This window comes from Benincasa hispida, chromosome 9 (genome assembly GCF_027475165.1).
Source record: "Benincasa hispida cultivar pf3 chromosome 9, pf3_genome.v1.1, whole genome shotgun sequence".
Taxonomy (NCBI): Eukaryota; Viridiplantae; Streptophyta; class Magnoliopsida; order Cucurbitales; family Cucurbitaceae; genus Benincasa; species Benincasa hispida.
The window spans coordinates 67,788,765-67,813,330 of record NC_143486.1 but is presented as its reverse complement, the minus strand read 5'-3'; the positions used below and the strand labels follow the sequence as shown (position 1 = coordinate 67,813,330).

Genomic DNA, 24,566 nt, shown 5'->3' with positions numbered 1-24,566 from the left:
TCCAATTAATCTGAAAAAAATATGTAATAATTAGACACCCAAAAAATATGTAATATTTAATGTCAAATAACATTCCTTTTTGTATATTTATTTGTTACCTGATTGTGTGTTAGTTGGTCAAATATTTGTCGGTGTACTAGCAATATATTTGTTGACTGTTCAGAGGCAACTGATACACCACTCCATCTAATTTTTTTAAAAATACAATTAATTTATTTTGTTACATGAAGTGATAATGAAATAAATATATAAATAAAATAATACTTGGCATTGAGTGAACGATGATCTGGAGCCTGTAACTAGACTTGCGGTGCTAAAATTTTAAATCTTTCATAAGTCCATACTTGTAGCAGTATCAGTGGCCCTGCTATTTTCAATGCTTGTACATTAGTAGCCCGACATAGTTATCTATAAAACGTACAGGACAGGCACCACCCCACGATTACATACCAGCATGCTCGAAATCAGATAACAGTAGAAGAAACATAAGATGAAAAGTTTTCGACCTGTCAGCGAACAAAAATCTTCCAATAAGCTGCATAATGTATGCTCGTGCATACCTCTAGACGGTGATGTCGTTGACATCAAGAGACAACTCTGGAAATTGGGACGCTAACCACAAAACACTCAATCTTGATCCTTTCAAATCATCTGGTTGAATGCCTAAAAGATCATCACAAAAAGTTTTCTAATCATATTGCAATCAACATGTTAAAGGTTCTTCGTCCACTTATAATCCAAACTGAATTACAACATCCTACAATGTAATTATTCATTTCCTATAAAGCATGTGAATTGTGTGGGTTTTTGGTCTCCAACGCTATACTAAAGCAGTAATGAGGTGCCAATCCAGTTGGATAAATCCAATCTGTGCAACCCCAAGAAAACCAATCAATTGTACGTAAGACATAATACGTGGATCAAACGGGATAGTACATTGTGCAGATGCCTCACTTCTCCAACAACATAAAACTACAGTAGAAGAACTATCCCATATTGATTGTGAACAATGAGTATTTTATTGATATAGCTGCACATGATTAGAAGGACTAGGATTCATGATGCACCAACATTGAAAGATTATAAACACATATCAATAGTCAAAGTCCATTACATAAACAAATCTATTATATAAAAAATTCAAATTATATAATAAAATCCATTATATAACAATTTCAATTACATAAAAAGTCCATTACATAGAAAATTCAATTACATAGTAAAATACATTACATAAAAAAATCATTTACATAAAAAAGTTCATTACATAAAAAAATTTCATTGCATAAAAAAGTCCATTATATAACAAAGTCATCAATGTCTCGAAGAGGAAGCACCTAATGTACGTTGTGGAAAAGTATACTTGTTATGTCCTTTTCCTTTGCAAATTGTACATCGAACTTTTTGGCTAGCCTCTCTCCAACCCATTTCATTATGATTTTAGGTACTTTTTGGGCGACTATGTTCTTTTAATAAGTCTACATTGGGACAAACTTCTGTAGATGATAATTCTAACCAACAATCTGGATGTTGTATTAAATAAAAGCGACCTTCATAACATTGCTTGAAATGGGACAATTTGTATCATTCATCAATAAGAGGTAGATATGTCAAACACATGTAATTACAAACTGAAATTACATGAGAGCATGAAATCTTGAATGACTGTCATTTATCACGAGAAAAAGCTTCTTCTTTCAAGCTCACAACTTGTGTATGTTGGCCTTTAGAGTGAGAAATCATACTTATGCCAGTTTGTACTTCAAAAGTTTGGGTTTCCCTGTCAATAGATGTCACTGTGCATGTAGATGCTCATTTTTCCCACCTCTTAAGCTTTCTCATGGCATATTCTGTATATATGTCCCCACAGTCAAGTGCTTCGCTTATCTCTTGTCTTCGACATTCAAAATATAGTATTGTGTGATAGAATGTTAGCCTAACCAAAGAAGTAATCGGTAACATTCTAGCACCTTTGGAAACCCCATTCATGCATTCAACTACATTGCTTGTTATGTTGGGATTGGTGTCATAATTCTCCCGGAGTCTCATAATTTGTAAACTTTGTACACATTGTTGTTAATAAAATAAGAGTTATTTTATTTGTATTTACTCATATCCAATAAACAAAGATCTATGGTTATTATATGTAAACTTAAGCATGTACATGAGATATACAAGTGGATCATGCCTTAAGTAATAACCTAAAAGGTCTATAGTATAAGGATTAAGGAGGGATACCTTATCCTGGTGACACTACGGATACAACCCGCTTTGTAGAGGTTTAAAAATGTTGTGAACTACTATAAATGGTCTAATCCTGACCATTCATGTGGAGACATGCGAGCGGGGGTGTCCTATATAAAGAGTTTGTATAAAACCTTGACCACGAGATGATTAGTCTCTTTATATAACACCATTGATACTTGAGTCTTACATCTCACTTAAATGATCAAAGGTGACATGACCTTAATTCTGAGTGTTTTGATGGTTATTTGATTAGTATGGGTGAGAGTGGCTATATTGCCAACTTAACAAACCTACATTTTTGGGGATTTTTCTAATTGGGGAGCTGGGAACTCAGTTACACAAGGCGGAATTCACTCCTTCCCTATAGGGGAAAATATTTTTAATGTACTTAACTTAAGAAGTTAGATGTAACTATAGGGAAAAAACGGTAAATTGGCTCAACTATACTTACGAGCGACCTGTGAAGGATTATTGCACTATTGATTAGTTGATATGGACACAAAAATATATCTGTAGTGAGGAGAGTGCAGTAGTTGGTCTTTAGTGGAGTGCCCGATAGTTAATGGATGGTGGATCTCGTGACTAAAGAGTTTAGTCAGTTATTCACATATCGTTGGAGTTTCAAGCTATAGGTCCATAAGGTCACCTTGGTAGATCAATGGATCAAGTTGAGAATTAGTTCTTGGGGTTCGTTTGAAGTGTTCAAATTAACATGAAGAAATTCAATTATATATGATATAATTGGTGTGATGTATGAGATACATTAAGTGGAGGATTAATGTAAATATGATTTACATTAAGTACCATAAAATAGAAAAAGAACTATGGTTTGTATGTTTCATGAGATGAAATATTAAAACTATAAGTTATAAATATAATATGGTAAGTTGGTTATCATATTTATTTATAATAATATTAATTATTTGATAATTAAATCTTTTTCTCTAATAACCGTTTGAGTGGGAGGTTATTGGTGGTTTTATGGTAACCGTGAGATAAAAGGAAAAACGTTTTCCTAAATTTAGAAAGTTACTTGATTCGGAAAGAACTCACGGTGAAAGCTATCAAGTGAAAGTGTTTCACTAAGCGAAAGCTATACAGAGACTAGACAATCGTGGAGTTTGACTACACGATAGTTCATCAGCTGATCGTAGCTAAACGATCGTGTGGCATTGTCTATACGATAGGCTGTCATTTACTAAATGATCGAGCACATTGTCTATACGATATATAGCTTCCTATCCCCTACTGCTCGATCGTCTAAACAATCGTTGTCCTCCTACCTCTTCATCAAGCTAAGTTCATACAGAGCCCACAGCTCCTGGATTCTCACATCGAGAATACCAAGGTAACCATTGTGGTGGTGTCCTCACTCAACTCGATTGTGTTTGAAAAGCTTTTAGCTGTTCCTGTTGCTCGTGTGGTGTTCATTGTGTTTGTGCTGTGCACCGATTGTTGCGTTCGAAGGTTGTGTTGCTGTGGACGCTTGGAGATTGATCAAGGGAGTTTGAAGAATGTTTCTTCAAAAGTATGCATACTCTATCCCTTGATTCTCTTGTAAGCATGCTGTAATTTATTGTTGTGTATGACCTGTTTGTTTCTGTTCTTGTACTGTAATTGTATATGTTCAATTTTCAATGGAATTTGGAATGATCATTCCGCTGCTCATGGAAATCGTGTCTGATTTCCTTCATGTTATCCACCCATAGCGATACCCACCATCATGTGATTGTGTCCATTTTTTCAAGTCAATGTCAGAAAAATATTCTTACTCAGGGTTCAGTTGCTTCAACTTTTTCATGCACCTAATGAACTTGTGCCTTTGGTGTTGATTTCCTACTTTAAACAACAAATCTTTTAGTTGCTTCGATTTGTATTTCATATTGAAATTACTAGCAACATGATGAAGACAATATTGATGGTACGCTCTAGGTTCACTCCAACATATTTCCTTATTGTTAATTGCAGCAAGAATGTCTTTATGTCTATAAAAAATCAAAGAAATATCATCTCGTTGGGTAACATATTCATGCAATGCCCAAAAAAACCATGACCAATTGGATGAATTTTCTCCTTCAACAATAGCAAAATGAAGAGGAAATATATGCCCATTTGCATCAATAGATAAGATGGTCAATAATTTCCCTTTATACTTTCAATAGAGATGAGTTCCATCAATCTGCAATAATGGTCTATAATATTTGAACCCTTATCTTATAGGACTGAAAGACCAGAAAACTAGTCGTACCTAGTACACTAGATGGAAGAAAATATCAATCCGATCGTGTTCTAGGATTGTAATGCACAACAACACTCAACCAATGCGACAACTCTGAATATGATTTTTTTTCCAATCACCAAACACAACAATCAATATTTTTCTCTTTCTTGCCACACATGTCTATAATTAACATTATACCCATATTGTTTTTCTAATTGGTTCTTAGAGTAAGGCCACGGGAACTCTAAGATAAGCTGTTACCATATTTTGGATTTCAATACTCATAAACAAATCAAGTTGTGAATGATCTTGTGTCAATTCTAAGTACAAATATGAGTGCTCGCCTTTGAGTTTAGTAATTTTAAACATCCTATGAGTTTTACGCTAACATGCTCGTAACTCCAATCAAAACCATCATTCCACTATTTTCATATTACATACCAAATATCTTGGTTTGATTCTACTACGACAATCTCATAGTGTTCTGTCACGCAATATTTTTTGTTGGTCAGTTGTAGATCTTCTTTAGTGTCAAATAACATTCCTTTTTATATTAAACTAGAATTATCTATACATTTACTCCTTTCCTCCAATGTTGACCCTCGTTCACAAATTGAATTAATAATATCCCAATCTATTTGGGCGAACATCTCTAACAGTACCAACTTAAGATCATGTTATGCACTTCTATCGTTTCCAAATAATTTATCAAGTTCTACGTTAATATCATTGTCCCCATCATTTCCAGGTTCAAGAATGACCAAATCTTCAAGACGCATAAACATATTTACTCAAATATTTACAACTGCTATAGTTGACAAAAAAAAAAAGTCTAACTTAATACATTAATATTAACAGCCCAATCCAACATCAGTTCAAAAGATAATCCAAACTCTATTTTATGACCAGTCCAAAAGGTTTGTTTTTTTCTAAAACAAAAATAATAAAGTTACACATGCAGTCCAAACTCAAATACAATAACATTCCAAAAATTTTCTTTTAAATAAAAAAACCAACTATAGCCCAAATCTTCAGTCCAACTTATAATATTAAATCATAAAAAGATAAACAATTCAAATCATAGAGAAAACAAACTTCACACACTAGATCTCTCAACATTTCAACCAAAATAGATCAAAACTCTAGCGTTTGATGCATACATTTAAATAAATTACTAGATCTATGGAGCACAGTCTCATATATTGAAAAGCAAAACGTTACCTTTAGTCGTTGGCGGTAGGAAGTACGGTGCACAATGGAGCAGACGGCGAAGGGTGGACATGGGTGGAGGGCGGATGGTAGAGGGCGGAAGATGGATGTGGGCGAACAACGGTTGTGAGAGAGAGGCAGAAAGGGTGTTGGGTTCTATATCCTAAAGCTCGCAATTTTAAAATTAAACATATTCTATTTACAATAAAAATGTTATTGAGGTTTATTCAATTAAGCTGTTATTGAATATGTAAATTGCACTTGTAAAACTTAAATCCAATAAACTAAATGAACCCATGGTTATAACATGAATACTTAAACTTTATATGGAGACATAAAAGAGGATCAAGTTTGAATATATAGTAAAAATGGTCTATAAGTATATGAAAAGGGTTGGGAACCTTATCCTGGGGACACTATGGATGCAACCCGCTTTATATATTAATACAAATGATGTGATCTCAAAGTCGTTCATGTGGAGACATGTGAGTGGGGGAATCCTAAGCAAAATATGTTTGCATAAGACTAGATCACAAAATAGTCACTTTTCTTTATAAGGACCGTTTATTGTTAAAACTGACTATTTCAATTCGATGACCTAAGGTAGCTCAATCTCAATCTTGAGCTAATTATGAACTTTTGTTTATTCAGGATTATTCTTTAATTTGCATGGGTGAGAGTGACTCAATATCGTCGCTTAATAAGCCTCAAATTTTAGGAGTAAGACCGGCTAGATAGTTGGAGATTGTTGGGGTTGATGCCCTAAATCTCGTGGGTCCTGTAGTTTGTAATGGTAATGTACAAACATTTTATTTACTTAATAAAATATGAAATATTTTATCTGACATTTAGTATCATTAACCCACGTACCAATAAACTAACATACAAGGTTATCTTTTGTAGCTTAAACATGTATGTAGAGACATACAAGTGGATCATGTTTAAGTGATAACCTATATGATCTGTAGTAGATGGATAAGACTTGGTACGTTATCCTGGTGACAATACGAATACGATCCGTTTGTAGATGTTACAATTGTTATAAAGTGCTACAAATGATCTGATCTTGATCATTCATGTGGAGACATATGAGTGATGGTATTCTATACAAAGGAGTTTATATAAGACCGGACCATGAAATGACTAATTTCATTATATAACACCATTAATAATAGAGACTTACATTTCATTAGGATGACCATAGGTGATGTGACTTGAATCCTAAGTGAGTTGTGAACTCTTGCCTATGAAGGCGATCCTTTGATTTGTATGGGAGAGTGACCAGATTGTCGACTCAATAAGCCAACCATTTTGGGGATTCGTCTGATTGGAGAGTTGGGAGCACAACTACATAAGACGAAATTCACTCCTTCCCTGATGTTGGGGTAAGTAGATAAATTACTCCCTTAAGGGCTGATTCTAGGACTTGAATAATGTGGTGCCACACCCTTTCTTGGCCCAAGAGGGATTTGGTCATAGTTGAACTATGACTTATTGTTCATTAGAGGGATTAATGGTACTTAAGGAGTTCACAACTTACTCAGGATTTAGGTCCTGTTACCTATGGTTATCCTGATGAAATGTAAGTTTCTATTATGAACGACGTTATATAATGAGATTAAACATTTCATGGTCCGGTCTTATACAAACTCCTTTGTATAGAATACCCCCGCTCACATGTTTCCACATGAATGATCAGGATCAGATCATTTGTAGCACTTTACAACAATTGTAACATCTACAAATCGAGTCCTACTCGTAGTGTCACCAAGATAAGGTATCCAGCCTTATCCATCTAGTACAGACCATTTAGATTATCACTTAAACATGATTCATCCGTGTGTCTCTACATATATGTTTAAGCTATAAGACAATCTTGGATGTTAGTTTATTGATTTGTGGATTAATGCAACTAAATGTTGAATAAAACATCACATATTTTATTAAATAAATAAGATGTTTATACAGTACAATTACAAACTATAAGACCCTACGAGATTCATGGTATCAACCCTAACTTGAGCTTCATAAATCTAGGGCAAGTGGGAGAATCCTTGGGTATATAGATACTCTAGTTTATTGTATTTATTCTTTCATACTCAACATTGTATATATTTATATATATATGTAAACTCACTGGAGTTTTTAGTCTAAGTAGGAGTTTGTTGGGATGTATGTCATAAAACTCGCAGTTTGTAAAATTAATATCCAACGCATGTAGGCTTTAAAGACATCGTGGCATAACCGTTGAGGTGAAGTAGGGACCTAAAAGATCGAATGGAACGATACAAAGACAAGTAAATCCCTTATGAATTCCAAGATACTCCTTATTAATTTTAATTAAGGGGATTCCTCATTCCAAGGGAAATAGACTACTAAAAAATTTTACATTTCTTTTTTACTCCATCATTTGGCTGTTGATGGATCTGCCTTGGTCAATTCTTGGGGTTTCGTCTCATTGACTTGAGATTTACATAAGGAATTTATACAAAAGAATGATATCCAAATTTTCTAATCTATAACTTAAATATATGCATAATACATCAATTAAGGTATAAAATATGGTAACACGGATAAAACTTTTGCCAAAAAAGAAAAATAAAAAATAAAGCCCACTACGTTGTCATGAAAAAATAGGAAAAACTTAGAATAATAATTCTTTCTTTCTTTCTTAAAAGAATACAATAATCATTGCCATATGAGACGAGCAATATAATTATCTTTTCTTGTCCTCTTTTCCATTTTCAACCATTGATTTATAACATTTTTTTCTTGTTTATACCCATTATTTTTAATCTGTTTTTTCCCTCTCTCAATAAACCTAATTATTAAAATATGAATTTTTAATCACTATTAATTAGAAACGCCCCTATATTTTTTTAACATATAATTTTTACAATTTTTTCAATAAATTTATGACCCAATGTTAATGGTATAAAATATATACCAATAAACTACTATATTAATATTAAGAAATCATGAATTTAATCTATGGTGACCATCTATTTAAAATTTAATATATAATGAATTTTTTTGATACTCAAATGTTATAGGATCCGATAAATTGTTAGATAAGATTAGTTAAAGTATACATATTCGAATGATCATACATATAAAAAGAAAAAACCATCTTAATAACAACGTCACTGTGCAACAATTGAAAGTTATACTACATTTTTTAGAAAAAAGTTTTATTAATATAAATTGATACATCTAAAAAAGAAACCAATAAGTTCTTGTGATTGATATTTGGTGGTGAAAACTGAAAATATCTTAATATTTTGTGCATATATGATGAATATTTTAGTTTAACTAATTAGACTGACATAGTCGGTGGGCTTGGCCGACGTCGTTTTATAGGCAAAGTCAACGTCGTATAAAAAAATCAAAAGGGAAAGGAAAGGGAAATTAGGAAAGACAAAATAGGGAGTTGCTTGTTTGTAAGGGAAAAAAAACTGATCACAACTTTTAATAAAAACTTTTCAATGATTCCTGACATACACAAAGGTCATCAATCGCTTCCATTTAAATAAAAATTATAAAACCTCTTGGTCGGCTTTATTTTATATTCACTTTATTTATTTTCAGCCACAGGCATTTCCCGTGACAACATCATTAAAAAGGGTTTTAAAAAAATTAAATTTTACCAAACTTTGTACTTTAGGTAAAAATAGACTTTTAGTTCCCAAAATACTCTTAAATTTCTAAAAAGAATTCGAAAATATTTATCACTAATTTTAGGTGAAATTTATTAGTACTTTGTGAAAAAAATAACACTAAAATTTTCAAAATTGCAAAAATAGCATTAAACTTAAACAATGTTATAAAATACTTTTTGTGGTATATGAGCAGAAATCATTAATAATCACTCACTTCTCCATTTTCTTTTCTTTTTTTTTTTCTCCATTCTCTTGGTTAACTCTTTGACATTTGTCTATCTAAATATATACTATTTTAGTACTAAACTTTTAAAAAGTGTATATTTTAGTCATACTATTAAAATTATGTTAACTCTTCAACAAAAATATGAGGGAGCTCGTATTTTTGGAACATATTAAGCAAGTCGAAGGTGAAGTAAAATGTCAACAATCAACATGCCAAAATACTGAAGAACCAAAATTTTGAACTAAAAATGTCATTAAATTCTCTTGCTTTACCACCTTATTCAAAATTGAAACTCTAGAATTTTTAGTGTAGCTAACTTATTTGGTAGCCTAGTCATCCAAAAATATAAATCATCTTGCTATTTTGTTAAAGAGTTAACAAAATTTTAATATAGCAGGGACCAAAATAAGTAATTTTTAGAAATCCAGGGACTAAAACGAACAATTTTTAAAGTCTAGGAACCAAAATAAAACAATATTCAAATTCAGGGATTAAAACAAACATTTTTAAAAATTTAGGGATCAAAATAGAACATTGTTCAAAGTTCAAGAACCAAAATACGATTTAAACCTATAATAAATAAATAAAATCACTCACTTTAATTAATGTATATAGACGATATTTGTTTATCTAAATATGATAAATAAATAAAACTACTCACTTCAATTTAGGTATATAAACTATAACAAAAAGAAAATAAATAATCAAATGGACTTTAAGATTTAAATGTTTTAACAAGGTTGCACGTTACTAGTTAAGTGTGTGTTAATTGCTAAATAATTCTTTTTTTTTTCTTTTTTGTATTTGATTAGTTATTGTTTTGATATTGTTCATACGAGGTTTCCGGAGAAACGTGTTTCGTGGAGTTGAACTTGAGTTGGTATTGATGTTGAAGTTGATTTGATGCGATGTGGTTTGATCTTTAATACTTGATCCCCTGATTCTCTCTCAGTTGAGTGAATGTGCTTGACTTGAAGAAGAAAAGCACCGAACGTTCTTGAAGTAGAAATCTTGGAAGAGGGTGAATGTGCTTGACTTGAAGAAGAAAAACACCGAACGTTTGGAAGAGTCTTTGTGTATTCAAGGGTCATTAGGAATGCAGTTTCAGCTTGTTGATGAATTCTCCTTTCTGAGCTCTGTGAAGTAGAAAATGCTCATCCACAAATGAAAGAACTTCTCTATTTATAGAGTTCTCAAATGGGCTTCGTGGGTTTGAGCTTGGTTGGTCTATTGGTCTAGCCCTTGAGCCCAATTAGTTGGACTTGGGCTTGGTTGATCCATGAGCATGACCCTTGGGCCCAATTAGTTGGTTTTGGGTATGATTTGAAATTATGATTTTTGTTGGTTGTTGAAAAAATTATTATAAGAATTAAATAAATAAGAGAAAAAAAAAAGAGAGTATCTATATAAAAAATGATGACATCTATATAATTGATTTTAAAATTGGTTATTTTCTAACATTAGAAAGTTTCAAATAAATTGATAATTATACTAATGACATGAGCATTTTATTTTATTTTATTTTTTGAAATTTTAGAAGTTTTTTTTATGAGATATTAATGATTTTTGTTCATGAGTGTTCTTTTTATTTTTTATTTTTTTAAGAATTACAGATATTTGTGATACTTTTGAAGGTTCAGATGTAATTTTTAAATAAAACATTAACGGTTTTCATCCCAAATAATGGTAAATGTATTTCTTTTTAACTCTTTTTTCAAAGTTTAAGGTATTTTTGACACAAATTATAAAGTTTAGAGGTATTTTATATATTTAAAAAAAAAAAATCTATCCTTTTACTAAAAAAATATATTACACTAAGAATAAACTAGATGTACAAGGTCCTTAGATAAAGCATAGGACACATTGTCCAGGGGAATCAATCATCCCAAAAATATTCTTTTGACACCTCATCCGAGAAAGCGAAACTAAAAAAACTCAGAAAGCCAGACCTCAATCATTGTAACGGCCGAACAATCGTATTGCAAACTCTATTACAAGAAGCATACCTCACAACTTTCACTTGAGGGAAGGAAAAGAATATCCTTAATAACATTTAACGTCTCAAATAAATTCAAACAATTCCTATTAAGTATTTCAATCAACTTCAACGAATGTGACTCAACCTCCAAAAGGGGATAAATGCACAGAAAGTTTGTCTTTAATAGTTCTCAGCCTTTTAACATCGTCAAACCTTCCAGAACTTTGATCTAGCATTTTTTGTGCACCACCATGTGAAACCTACCCAACAGAAGGCTAGAGAGTCTCAAATAATCCACCTGAGGCCCCTCATCCCTTCAACTCGCTCTAGGACCCATCAGTGTTAAGCTTCCAGCAACGTGCCGGAGGAGGAGTCCATTCTACTAGCAACCAATTTCTATTTGTGTTTCCTATTAGACATCTCCACCTTTAACACCAATAACCTCACACAAACACATCAGCATCAACCACTAGCCACAAAATGAGCAATTAAAAATGCACAGTTAACTCCTTATTTTTAGCCTTTTGCTAAAAGGAAGTTTAATGTTGATTAATACCTAATCTGTGATTTCCAACTAACCTTGACAGTAGCTGGAGTTTCCTTATAATTCATTTGAAAGATTTTATCAGTGTTGACAAATAAATCCTCTACAATTGAAGTTTGGACAGCTTGTTAAGCGTAGTTTTCTCCTTAAGTTTAGCACACTTTCCTTATTTGTAAATGACTCTTATGTACCACGTATACATGTATATACTTTTTTACCCACTTGAGAAATACCCAATATTGGATTGACTTTCTAAATTTTTAAATAAGTGTTTATAAGTGCGAAAAAAGGTATTTATAAATACTTAAGAAGTCGATTCAAACGGCACTTTAGCTATTCTTTGTCCATAAGTTTCTGATCAAATTGTATATGGTATCAGAGGAAAGACACAGTCACAGAGCCTATAACTCATTTTTCTTTATTGTGTTGTACTATACCTGTACCGATTATATCCTTTTTCACTTACAACCTTGCTTCATGGCCCAGATGGAAAAACAACATACCATTCAAACTTTTTCCATCAATGGTTCAATCCTTGTTTCTATCTAATCGATTTTTTTCTAACTACCTATTGTGGAAATCTCAAATGTTGCCTCTAATTCGAAACCTGGGACTTGAAGCTCACCTTATAAGTAATGATCCAAGTTCTCTCTCAAGCAAAATTGCAACAAACACAAATGTAATCGAAGGAAAGCAAAATTCAGCCAAAGAAATAGAGGAAAGCAACGATGAAGCTTCTAATTCCCAACTAGTTTGGATGAATAATGATGGCTTATTAACCTCTATCTTAGCCATGTTTAAAGAAATTAACTCAACAATACAGGTTTGATCGTCTCTTGAAACTCTATTACTCGCTATGACAGAAAATGAGATTCATTTGAATGAAGCGCTTCATAGCTTGAAACAAAGGAAACCCCACTCTAAATGAATATAGTTGAAAATTTAAGGAGTTATGTGAGCAAGGGAATTGGGATTAATACATAAAGATTTTCGCACGGCCACGCCATCTAAGCCACCCTATCCAACTTACAATCAATTCATCTTAGAGCTTAAAGTACATGAAGCATGAACAACAGTTGAATAGTGATGAAGAACAAGCACATGGAACTCAAATTGCATGCAATCAAGCCTTCTGCACCCACAGAGGAAGGGGTTGCGGAAGAGAGCGAACTTTCACATCAAGGGGGAGTGGATTTCATAAAGAAAACAAGCTACAACAGTCTCCCAAAACAACATAGAAAATACGAGTAACTTCAAATCTGAAAGAAACATGTGCTGCCATATTAGGGAAAAATACTGTTGGAGATTTGTTGGTTGTCACTACTACAAAAACAGCATTTCTTGATGTTTTTTAAATGTCAAGAATGATTTTTCTTTTTTTTTTTAAAAAACGTCAAGGAAGTTAGTGTCAAGAATGTCGATTTTCTTGATGTTTTAAAAATGTCAAGACAAGTGACATTTACATTTAAAAAAAGGTCAAGAAACACATAAACTTGATATGTTTGAAATGTCAATAATATGGACATTCTTGACAAGGAAAAAACGTCAAGAAATTTTGTGAACTTAATATTTAAAAAACGTCAAGAACATAGACAGTTGACATTTTTGAAATGTAGAGAATATGAGCATTCTTGACAAGGAAAAAACGTCAAGAAAATTTGTGAACTTGACATTTAAAAAAGGTCAAGAAATTTACTTGTGATTTTTTAAGAAAAATCTATAATGTTGACGTTTTTACCTATTATTTCTCTGTATTATAATCCAACAACCATATTTGGTATATATATGACATACATTCATCAATCAAATAAACAATATACATAAATTGACAAACGTATATATAAAAAAAAAACCACCAATATCTCTAAAACTTAACTTCTTTAACATTGTCAATAGTACAACCTAAGGAACATAATTCTAACAGTCAGCTGAAATTTATCAACCTATATGGATATGAAATAAACCCATAAATTGATCAGCCGAAACAAACACATCCAAAATGACCAACAACGATCACATGTAGCAACCTAAAAATTCAGCCAACTCTATTCACGCCTCATCTAACTCGATTTGGAGTACTGTTTCCTTATATCAATCTATAAATATAAAAGCCAAATATTATAATGGATTCTATTTTTTCCTATGCTATTTGAAATGTCGAAATAACGATGACATACTAAATCTGAGATGACAATGCTTCTTTTGGTCACAATATCCCTCATATACCTCATGACGTAGTAACCACATTCGGTGCTCCCAACTTGTAGAGGACACTACAGAAAAAAAAAACCAGTAAATAAGAATGAAGTAATCTTTACGCACTAGATATCTACTTAATATGATGAATACGTAGTCATTGTTAATTTATACTTGCCTTTATTGTTCTCCATAAGGTTTGCTTCCGACTTTTTTTTTAATATTCTTTTGAGATTGAAACATTGCAATTGCCCTATTTGTCAGAAAATAACCACAAATTCTAAAATAAAGTACACTCTAAAACAAATACTACAAACGAGAAAGGTTAACTTACATGTTAATTATATATCTTATATCTACTCGTGATGTTGTCCTTATTAAGTCTAGGTAGTACACAATATCATCATGTGCATTTATAGTAAGTAGTGCCCAATGACCACTAGTTAATAAAATATAATTAGTATTTTTATTGCTAAAGAAAATTAATAAAACAAAACGTGTTTTAACTTACCAAGGATTAAAAGAAGCAAAAACTATTTGGTTTGGTTCTGAGACCATCAGTCTACTACACAAGTTTCGAGTTTTAACTTCCTGAGAGTTATGTCCAGAGGAAATGAGAAATGGATCTACAAAAGTGTATTGTGAACTTTCCTTTGAAGCAATAAAGGATGAGTGCAAGTACCTACAAAAGATTTATAGCATAAATATAGACGACCAAAATTGGAAAGAAACGTCAGAATAGAAGTCTACAAAAGTAATAACATTACTTACGCCATGTAAACCACCAAAGTCATTGTCTTGACTTCATCCATGTTACAAAAGTTAGTTATGTTCTCTTGCAGGACACAACTCTTTCGATTCATTCCAAAAAGTCCAACTGGAAGTTGTAAAGAAATACTAGACTCTTTGGCCATCACCTTCTCAGCATATCTAAGAATGGATTTCAAAGATACCAGAAGAACTGATGTTGAGTCTCTAACTTCTTTTTTCTTAGTCATTTCCATTGAAGATTCTCCTAATGCAGCAAAATCATAACAACAAAAGTATAAAAAGCAGAAAAATTAGACATTTGATGAACTTAATTGATTTTGTTAGTGTCACCTATCTTAAAGATTTTCAAATCTTATACGTTACAATTTACATGCACCTTTATCTTATCTTTTCGTTTCTCTGGGGACTTAATCTCCTCCACCTTTATCTTCTCTTTCTGTTTCTTTTCATATGCAGTCTTCATCTTGTCTTTTTGTTTATCTTGAGATTCTATCTCATCTGCTAAAAATCATACATTCATCAATTTCCATGTCCATAAAATGTTGTAGAAGATGGCATTTGAAGACGAGCTTCTAATTCTCTAACACGTTGACGAAGTGCTTCATTCTCACTTACAATTTCCTTGTTTTCATCCTTCCCATGTTTTGATTTTCGTTTCACTGTATGAAAGTAAGCCGTTGGAGCAACAAAACCATCAACCCCACGCACACACCCGTGCCTTTCTTGAGTACCCAAAGCTTGTGTTAAGATATCATTCGGAGAGTGATATTTGTGGCACAATGGATCTGTATTATTCTTTGAGATCTCATCCTAAAATGAAATGAAATTTAATAAAATTAAGCTATATGTCATATACTTCATGTAAATTTAATACTTGTCTCACTATTCGATTGACTACTTCTTGAACATTTTCATTGTCTTATTCACCTTTCTTATTAACTCGAGCCTTCTTCCACAGGTTAGCTCGATCGAAATCATTTTCATTTGAAGATACTTTCTTCTACACTCAAATAAAGAAAAAAGTAGATATTGTGATGAATTTTTAAATCGTGAGAACATATACTAAATTCTTACCATTTCCTCAACAAGGTTAGCATAATCTTTCCTTGAAATTCGATGATTGTACTTATTCTTAAATCGACGTTCTTATTTCAAGCGTCCTTTTTCCTATATAACTGTAATGATTATTAGTAGGGAATAACATAATAAATATTTATAAAATTAAATTAATAATATACCTGAAACTTTACAAACAATCTCGATCTTACAAACTCTTCCTAATGACTTTGATCAATGAATGAATACTTTTCTTGTGGATTAATTAGAAGTTGAGGTTCATCTTTAAATGGCATAATGTATTTTGTTGTTAACCAATTCTTAAATTGACGACAAGCTATGCCTGCAGTTTTCATAATGTTCTTCCTAGATTTTGTATCAATTACAAAGGTGGCCTAAACATTGAAAAGTTAGTGAAAACATTACATATACATCTACAATATTATCAAGATAAAAAGTTGAATATATATACCTCAACTGTACTATATATCTTATCTTTCAACTAAGTAGGCACACATTTCCAAGATGTATATTTAATTATTGGGATTAGTGTCCTAATTCTCCCGGAGTCTTGTAGTTTGTAAACTGTACACATTGTTATGAATAAAATAAGAGTTATTTTATTTTTCATTTACTCATATCCAATAAACAAAACTCCATGGTTATTGTATGAAAACTTAAGCATATACAAGTAGATCATGCCTTAAGTGATAATCTAAAAAGGTCTGTAGTATAAGGATTTAGGAGGGATACCTGATCCTTGTGACACTACGGATACGACCCGCTTTGCAGAGGTTTACAAGTATTCTGAACTACTACAGATGGTTGATCCTGACCATTCATGTGGAGACATGCGAGCGGGGGTGTCCTATACAAAGAGTTTGTATAAGATCGGACTACGAGATAACTAGTCTCTTTATATAATGCCGTTGATACTTGAGACTTACATCTAACCTAAACGACCATATGTGACATGACCTTAATCTTAAGTGTTTTAGGAACACCTGCCTTTGAGGGCGGTCCTTTGATTAGTATGGGTGAGAGTGACCAGATTGCCAACTCAACATGTTACCTTTTTGGGGATTTGTCAGATTCCAGAGTTGGGAACTCAGTTACACAAGATGGAATTCACTCTTTCCTTGAAACTGGGGTAAGTAGATAAATTGCCCCTTAAAGATCGATTCTGGGTCTTGAAAATAATGGTCACAACTTCTCTTTGGAAGAGAAAACTCAGTCATAGTAGGACTATGACTTATGTTCATTAGAGGAATCAGTGATACTTAAGGAGTTAGATGTAACTACGGGGGCATAACGGTAAATTGGCCCAACTGTACTTACGAGCGATCTGTGAAGGATTATCACACTGTTGATTGGTTGATATGGACACAAAATATATCTATAATAATGAGAGTGCAGCTATCGATCTTTAGTGGAGTGTCCAGCAGTTAACAGATGGTGATCCCGTGACTAAAGAGTTTAGTCAATTATTCACATACCGTTGGAGCTTCAAGCTACAGGTCCATAAGGTCCCCTTGGTAGCTCAATGGATTCAAGTTGAGAATCAGTTCTTGGTGTTCATTTGAATTGTTCAAATTGACAAGAGAAAATTCGATTATATATGATATAATCGGTGTGATGTATGAGATACATCAAGTGGAAGATTAATGTAAATATGATTTACTAAGTACCATAAAATAGAAAAAGAGTTATGGTTTATATGTTTCATGAGATGAAATATTAAAACTATAGATTATAAATATAATATTGTAAGTTGGTTATCATATATATTTATAATAATATTAATTATTGGATAATTATGTCTTTTTCTCTAATAACCAATTGAGTGGGAGGTTATTGGTGGTTTTATAGTAACTGTGAGATAAAAAGAAAAATGTTTTCCTAAAATTAGAAGATTTGCTACTTTCAGAAAGGAACTCACAGATTGCTATCAAGTGGAATCGTTTCACTAAACGATAGCTCATAGAGAGACTAAACGATCCTGGAGTGTTACTATGCGATAGTTCACTCAGCTTGTCGTAGTTAAACGATCACAAGGCATTATCTATACGATAGACTTCCTTGTTCTACACGATTGAGCATTCGTCTATACAATAGACATTTCTCATCTCCCACTTGCTCAATTGTCTACACAATTGTTATTCCTTCAGTCTCTTACTCTAACCAAGTCCACACAGAGCCCACACTTCTGGATTTTCACACCGAGAATACCAAGGTCACCATTGCGTTGGTGTCCTCACTCAAATCGACTGAGTTTGAGGTTTTGGAAGTCGTTCGTAGTGTGTTCGCGTTGCTCGTGTGGTGGTTGCTATTGATCGTACTGTGTTGCAGTCGTTGTGTTCGAGCGTTTGTGATTGAGGGAGTTTGAAGAATGAGTCTTCAAAGGTATGTACTCTATCTCTTGATCTTATCTGAAAGTATGCTGTAATTTCGTATTGTGCATAACCTGTTAGTTTTCGTTTCTTGTACTGTAATTGTGTATGTTCAATATCAAATGAAATTTGGAATGATCATTCTGCTGCTTATGAAAATCCTCATGTTTGATTTCCTTCAATTGGTATCAGAGATAGGTTCTGATATTCCAAATTTCACTTTTGTTTTGAACTTCTTTTATAGTCATGGTGGGTTTTTCTACATTGTGTTTAAAGGTTCAATGCATTTGTGGATGGTTGTTGATGAATGTTTACAGGTTAATTGCCTCTGTTTAAAGTTTTCTTTGATTACAAAGTGTTAATTTGTAAGAGCCTCCCTGTTTTTGGGCATAATTAACAAGCAATCGAGTCCAAATTGTTTGAATTTATTGAGTTGTTCGTGATGAAATTTCGAAGCAGAGAGATGCAGTTCTCAGTGAGGAAGAAGTTCAAGAAGTCTAAAAGTTGTTGTATCGTGTAGCCTAAGGTAAACGGTCTTTGGGATTTGGCTAAACGATCGTGTATATTTTTCTACGTGATCATGTGGTATTTACTAAATGATCGCTTAGCTAATATTAAACGATGCGGTAAAGTGTTTGCTCTATCATGTAGCGTTGGTTGCCCAATCGCGTGGACGCTGGAGGTAAACGATCGAGTGGGAGCTTTTGATGCTTATCGTTTAATAAAAGGCACGCGTACTAAACGATCGTGTAGTTAGCATGCCTCATCGCATAGTCACTAACTACACGATCACGCGGTATACGATATTTTGGCGCTCGCTCAGCAATCGTTTAAACAATTGTTCTTCATCGTATCGTTGTCATTTGGATGATCGTTTAAGGTTTGCGTTATGCATTGCGCGATGTACGATCACGTACCTCATGCTTCATCACATAGTAAAGATACACGATCGTTGCTAAATGATCATTTAGCTCGGGAAGCGTAGGTAAACGATTGAATAAAGCGTTTACTCTTTCATGTAGGCGATCACAAGGAAGTTGGTACATGATAAGTGGAGACGTGGACTTCGACCGGACGGTTCAAGACTCGGTTCGCCTGTTTGAATTGGAGACTCTTTGATTTTTTAATAGTTAGCTTTTGGTTTGAGGATTTGAGGCTAATTATCCCGATTCATCAATTTTCGGTTAATATACATGAGATGTATGTGGTTTATATGGTATAATGTATGACATATAGATTTAAAACCCACCTTAGATTGTGCAATTATTCATGCATCATGTATTATAAGTGTTATAATATGGCATGATGAAATTACAAGAGAACATGCGCATGAATCATGAAATATAAGAGTTATATTTATACATGCAGTAAGCATATTCATGCATCATCTTTATATTATAAGCGTTATAGTATAAGGTTTAGTGGAAGCATGTTTTCTTGGTTCGTTGCTTATTTTTATAAGAGTTACATAAAAGTAGTAATGAATGAACAATGCATGGAGCATGATACTTAGGCTATTTTGTAAAAGTTATGAATGCTTTTTATGTGTTTGCTTTGCGTTGTGAATAGTTTTGGTTGTTTCTGTTATAAGTGTTATAATGGAAATTAGAATTAAAATCGATAAGAAAGAGTTGCATGCAAACTTAGGCCAACTCATGTTTTAAAAGGCTTTTAAAATTGGATTGAGATAGACCTAAGTTCAAGGTTCTAATGGGATTAGCAACCTGTTTAATCTTTTTAAATCAATTTAATAGGATTAAATTGATTGGCATAAAAGATTAAAATTGTATTAAATCTATCTATAAGGGACCTTTTGTTTAAGGCGGGTTCTGTCTAGGCTAGGGTACTTAAACTGATGGAATTGGAACACCCCTACCTAGGAATCTACCTAAAAAGGTGAATTAGATAGATTTTCTGCAAGCATGCGACAATTGGTCAAAGACTTCGTTAAAGAGTTTAATGGATGATGATCAAAAGTTATTCCACTATCGAAGGTAAAAGTTACTCTTAGGCAAATCTAAAAAGTCACTTAGTTACAATTCTTAGCCGTGTTTTTTCTAAGTAAACTAAACCCTAGGTTATAAAATACTCAATGGGAGGAAGAGATATATATGATATATCAATGATTCCATTCACGTTTCTCCCTAAATGTTCAAGCCATGAGATTCATGCTTGGCCTCGTGGTGCCCTGGGAGTATCCCCCTTCGGATGGTGTTTGCATGAGTTAATATCAAGGTGGACGGAGAGAGTGTTTATAGTAAGTGGGTGAAGGGTGTGTGTTAACACGTCCTGCGGTCTCCTTCATTAGTTCGCACTGTGAGATAATTCTTGCACTCCCTCGTGGCGCCCTGGGAGCGTCCCTCTTCGTATGAGTTTTGTGCAGTTGGTCAATATATAGGTGAACTCTAGAAATGGGTAGGGTCACTTTAGTTTTTGCCCCAATCGGATTTTTTCCCTTTGAATTGGCTGCTTGAGGTGGAACTTTAGGGCCTAAAATGACGGGTCACACTTACAGGAAATTGTTAAGTAAGTTAATGATTTCTTGACCAAATCAATGATGGCTAGTCATTATAGGAGCAATAGTTGTTCTGGTATTAATGGCTGGTTGAGAATGTCTCAATTTAGAGGAGGGATAAATTGACTACCCTTTGGAGACTTTTGTCCTAAACCTTTGAAGCGTCATTGCGAAACTAGATGTCACACGAGGTTCATGTTAGTTTTGCTAAACTACATTGCATGTTGTATATTTTGAAACGAGTATTTGCTTAAAACCTAACATAGGTCAATGTGTTTGTTTTTTCAGCAACATGTTTGATTTTCCGTTAAATGCCTTTAGTTTGACCGGTTGCATATAGTGGAAAGAGTCCGTTAAAATGTTCGTGGTAAACGACCTCGAGTTTATCATTGTTGAGCAGTGTTCTCAAGTCCCAACCCTTGATGCACCACGGAAGTGTTCGTAATGCATATGAGGTATGGATAAAGGCTAACTCACTGGCTTGACTTCACCTATTGGCTAGCATACCTGATGTTTTGGCTAAAAGGATTGAGAACATAGTCATTGCATGTGAGATCATGGACTCGTTACAAGATTTGTTTGAATGTCAGTTCTTACTTTCGAGCACAGAGGGATGGATGACAAAGACATCAGTAGTGCCAGTTCTCAAGTTAATCTCTAGGAAGAGAAAACAAGTGTTACTGACTTTGTTAAAGTTCATCGACGAGAAATGTTATCTGATATGGAACTTGAAGCTTATTTAGGTTCTGATGCAGGTCTCACTACTCTCTAAAAGAGGAGGAAGTCTAAAGACAGTAAATATGATTTATTGGTCTTGGAGACGTGTTTGGTAGAGAATGATGATTCTGCCTGGATCCTTAATTCAGGTGCCACTAATCACGTCAATTCCTCTTATCAAGGATTTAGTTCCTAACAAAAGTTGCCAAAAGAAGAGATGATTCTTCGAGTCGGTACTAGTGAAGTTGTTTCAGTTGTTGCTGTAGGCAGGCTAAAATTATTTTTGGACAAGAAACGTTATCTGTTACTGGATAATGGTTTGCAGTTCCTCATATTAAAAGGAACTCAATCTCGGTTTCTTGTCTCATTAAACAAGGTTATACCGTCTCATTTTCTAAGATTAAAGGGTTTATTTTCAAGAATGGAATGGAGATTGGTTTTGGTTCAATGAAAAATAACTTGTATATACTAAGGCCCTTAGTCATAAAAGCCTTGTTTAATACTGAAATGTGCAATATGGCAACCACAACTAAAATACCAAAGGTTTCTCTTGAGAAAAATGTCTATCTTTGACATCTAAGGTTAAGTCACATCTGTTGGGGTTGATGCCCTAAAGTCTCGTGTCCTGTAGTTTGTAAACAGTTTGTACGAACACTTGTGCTGTATAATATATGATATTTTACTTCACTTCTTGGTTTTACTATGTTGTTTGTTTTATTTGCTTGACAACAAACCAATAAACCTAAAATCTTTGGTTATCTGTATGTATCTTAAGCATATATGTGGTGACATATAAGTGGATCATGTCTTAATTGATAACCAAAATGGTCTGTGGTATATAGATGTTGGAGGGAAACCTTATCCTGGTAACACTACGGATGCGACCCGCTTTGTGGAAAGGTCACAAGTGTTGTGACTTGTCACAGATGGTCTGATCTTGATCATTCGTGTAGGGGACATACGAGCGGGGGCGTCCTATACAAAGAGTTTGTATAAGACCTGACCACGAAGCGTTAATGTCTCGTTATATAACACCGTTCAAGACAGAGTCTTTACTTCACTAGGATGAGCATAGGTAACATAACCTCAATTCTAAGTGAGGTTGGAACACCTGCCATTGAGGGCAGTCCTTTTATTTGTATGGGTGCGAGTGGCCAGGTCCCCGACTCAAGCCTACCATTTTGGGGATTCGTTTGATTTGGGAACTGGGAACTCAACTACACAAGATGGAATTCACTCATTCCCCAAAGCAGGGGCAAGTAGATATATGGCTCCCTTTAGGGCTGATTCTAGGGCTTGAACGATGTGGCGCCACACACCTTCTCTTGGCCTGAAAAGTGTTCACACATAGTTGGATTGTGTTGTATTGTTCATTAGAGGAATCAGTGGTACTTAAGGAGTGAGATGTAACTACAGGGACAAAACGGTAAATTGGCCCCACTGTACTTACGAGCATCTGTGATGGGTCATTGTACTTATGATTGGTTTTATCCGATGAACACAAAAATATATCTATGGTAAGAAGAGTTCAGCTGTTGGTCTTTAGTGGAATGCCTGGTAGTTAACAGATGGTGGATCTCGTGGCTAAAAAGTTTAGATAGCTAATCACGTACCATTGGAGCTTCGAGCCACAGGTCCATAAGGTCCTCTTGGTAGCTTAGATAAAGTCGAGAATCAATTTTTCGGTCAGTTTGAAATGTTCAAATTGACAAGAGGGAGGTCAATGATATATGATATAATTGAACTGGTTAATTATATATGATATAATTGACTAATTGTATGAGATACATTATTTTGGAGGAAATTAGATATAAATATGATTTATATCAAGTAGAGCAGAAATTACTATAGTAGATATATGATATCAAACTATAGGTTAAGAATATAATATGATTATATTCATTTATTAATTAATTAGTCGGTTATGTGATAATTGACCGGGAATTTCTCCTAAATCGTGTGATAGTGGGAAGGTCAATTTCGGTTATTGTAACTGAAGAATAGAATGAAAATTGGTTTCATTTTGTAAAAAGTTTGAAAAAATCGCTCACGGGTGTGGAAACTTCACGATCGCTTAGTTGAGAGCCTATACGATAGCGCCTATCACTTAAACGATCGCATACGTTCTTTAAACGATCGCTTAGCGCATCGAGCTTTTCTGAACAATCGCTTACTAATTACTAGACGATCGCTTAGTAAAACCTACACGATCGTGTACCTTTCTCTAAGCGACAAGCACCTGACTATATGATAGTCCTATTATCTCTCACTTGCTTGTTGTTTTACACGATCGTTCTTTCCTCCTCCCTCTACAAATTCCATCAAAGTTCACTCTTTAAATTCTCACTCCGAGAATACCAAGGGCTTCAAGTGGTGGTGTCGTCCCCAGTTGCTACTTATTCGTGCGCTGCCATTCGTGTAGACGATCGTGGTGCTGCTTGGCGACTGATTGCTGGGCGATTTGGACTGTAGAAGATTCACTTCCGCTGGGTTGAGTTCAAGTGTTGTTAGTCTTCAACTAGTACGTTTACTCAATCTATTGTATTTTATTTGTGAAATCATGCCTATAATTAATGTTAAAATGCATACTTGTATGTTAGAATGTGTGTGTGGTAATTCAGTCACAATGAAATAGGAAAGATTCGAACTCGCACATGGATGCTCTTGTTTAAGAGTTCCTTTAACATCAACCTCAATAGGATTGAGCAGTTGGTGAAATGTGGACTTCTAAAGAGTTTAGTAGAAAACTCTTTGCTAGTGTGTGAACCATACCTTGAAGGCAAGATGACCAAACGACCTTTTATTAGAAAAGGTTATAGAGCCAAGGAAACCTTGGA

General features: G+C 33.8%; 1 pseudogene; it reads right to left on the bottom strand.

The window, feature by feature from the left end:
* Nucleotides 1-14,097: 14,097 nt before the first annotated feature.
* Nucleotides 14,098-15,284, bottom strand: LOC150034027 (uncharacterized; annotated as a pseudogene).
* Nucleotides 15,285-24,566: the final 9,282 nt, after the last annotated feature.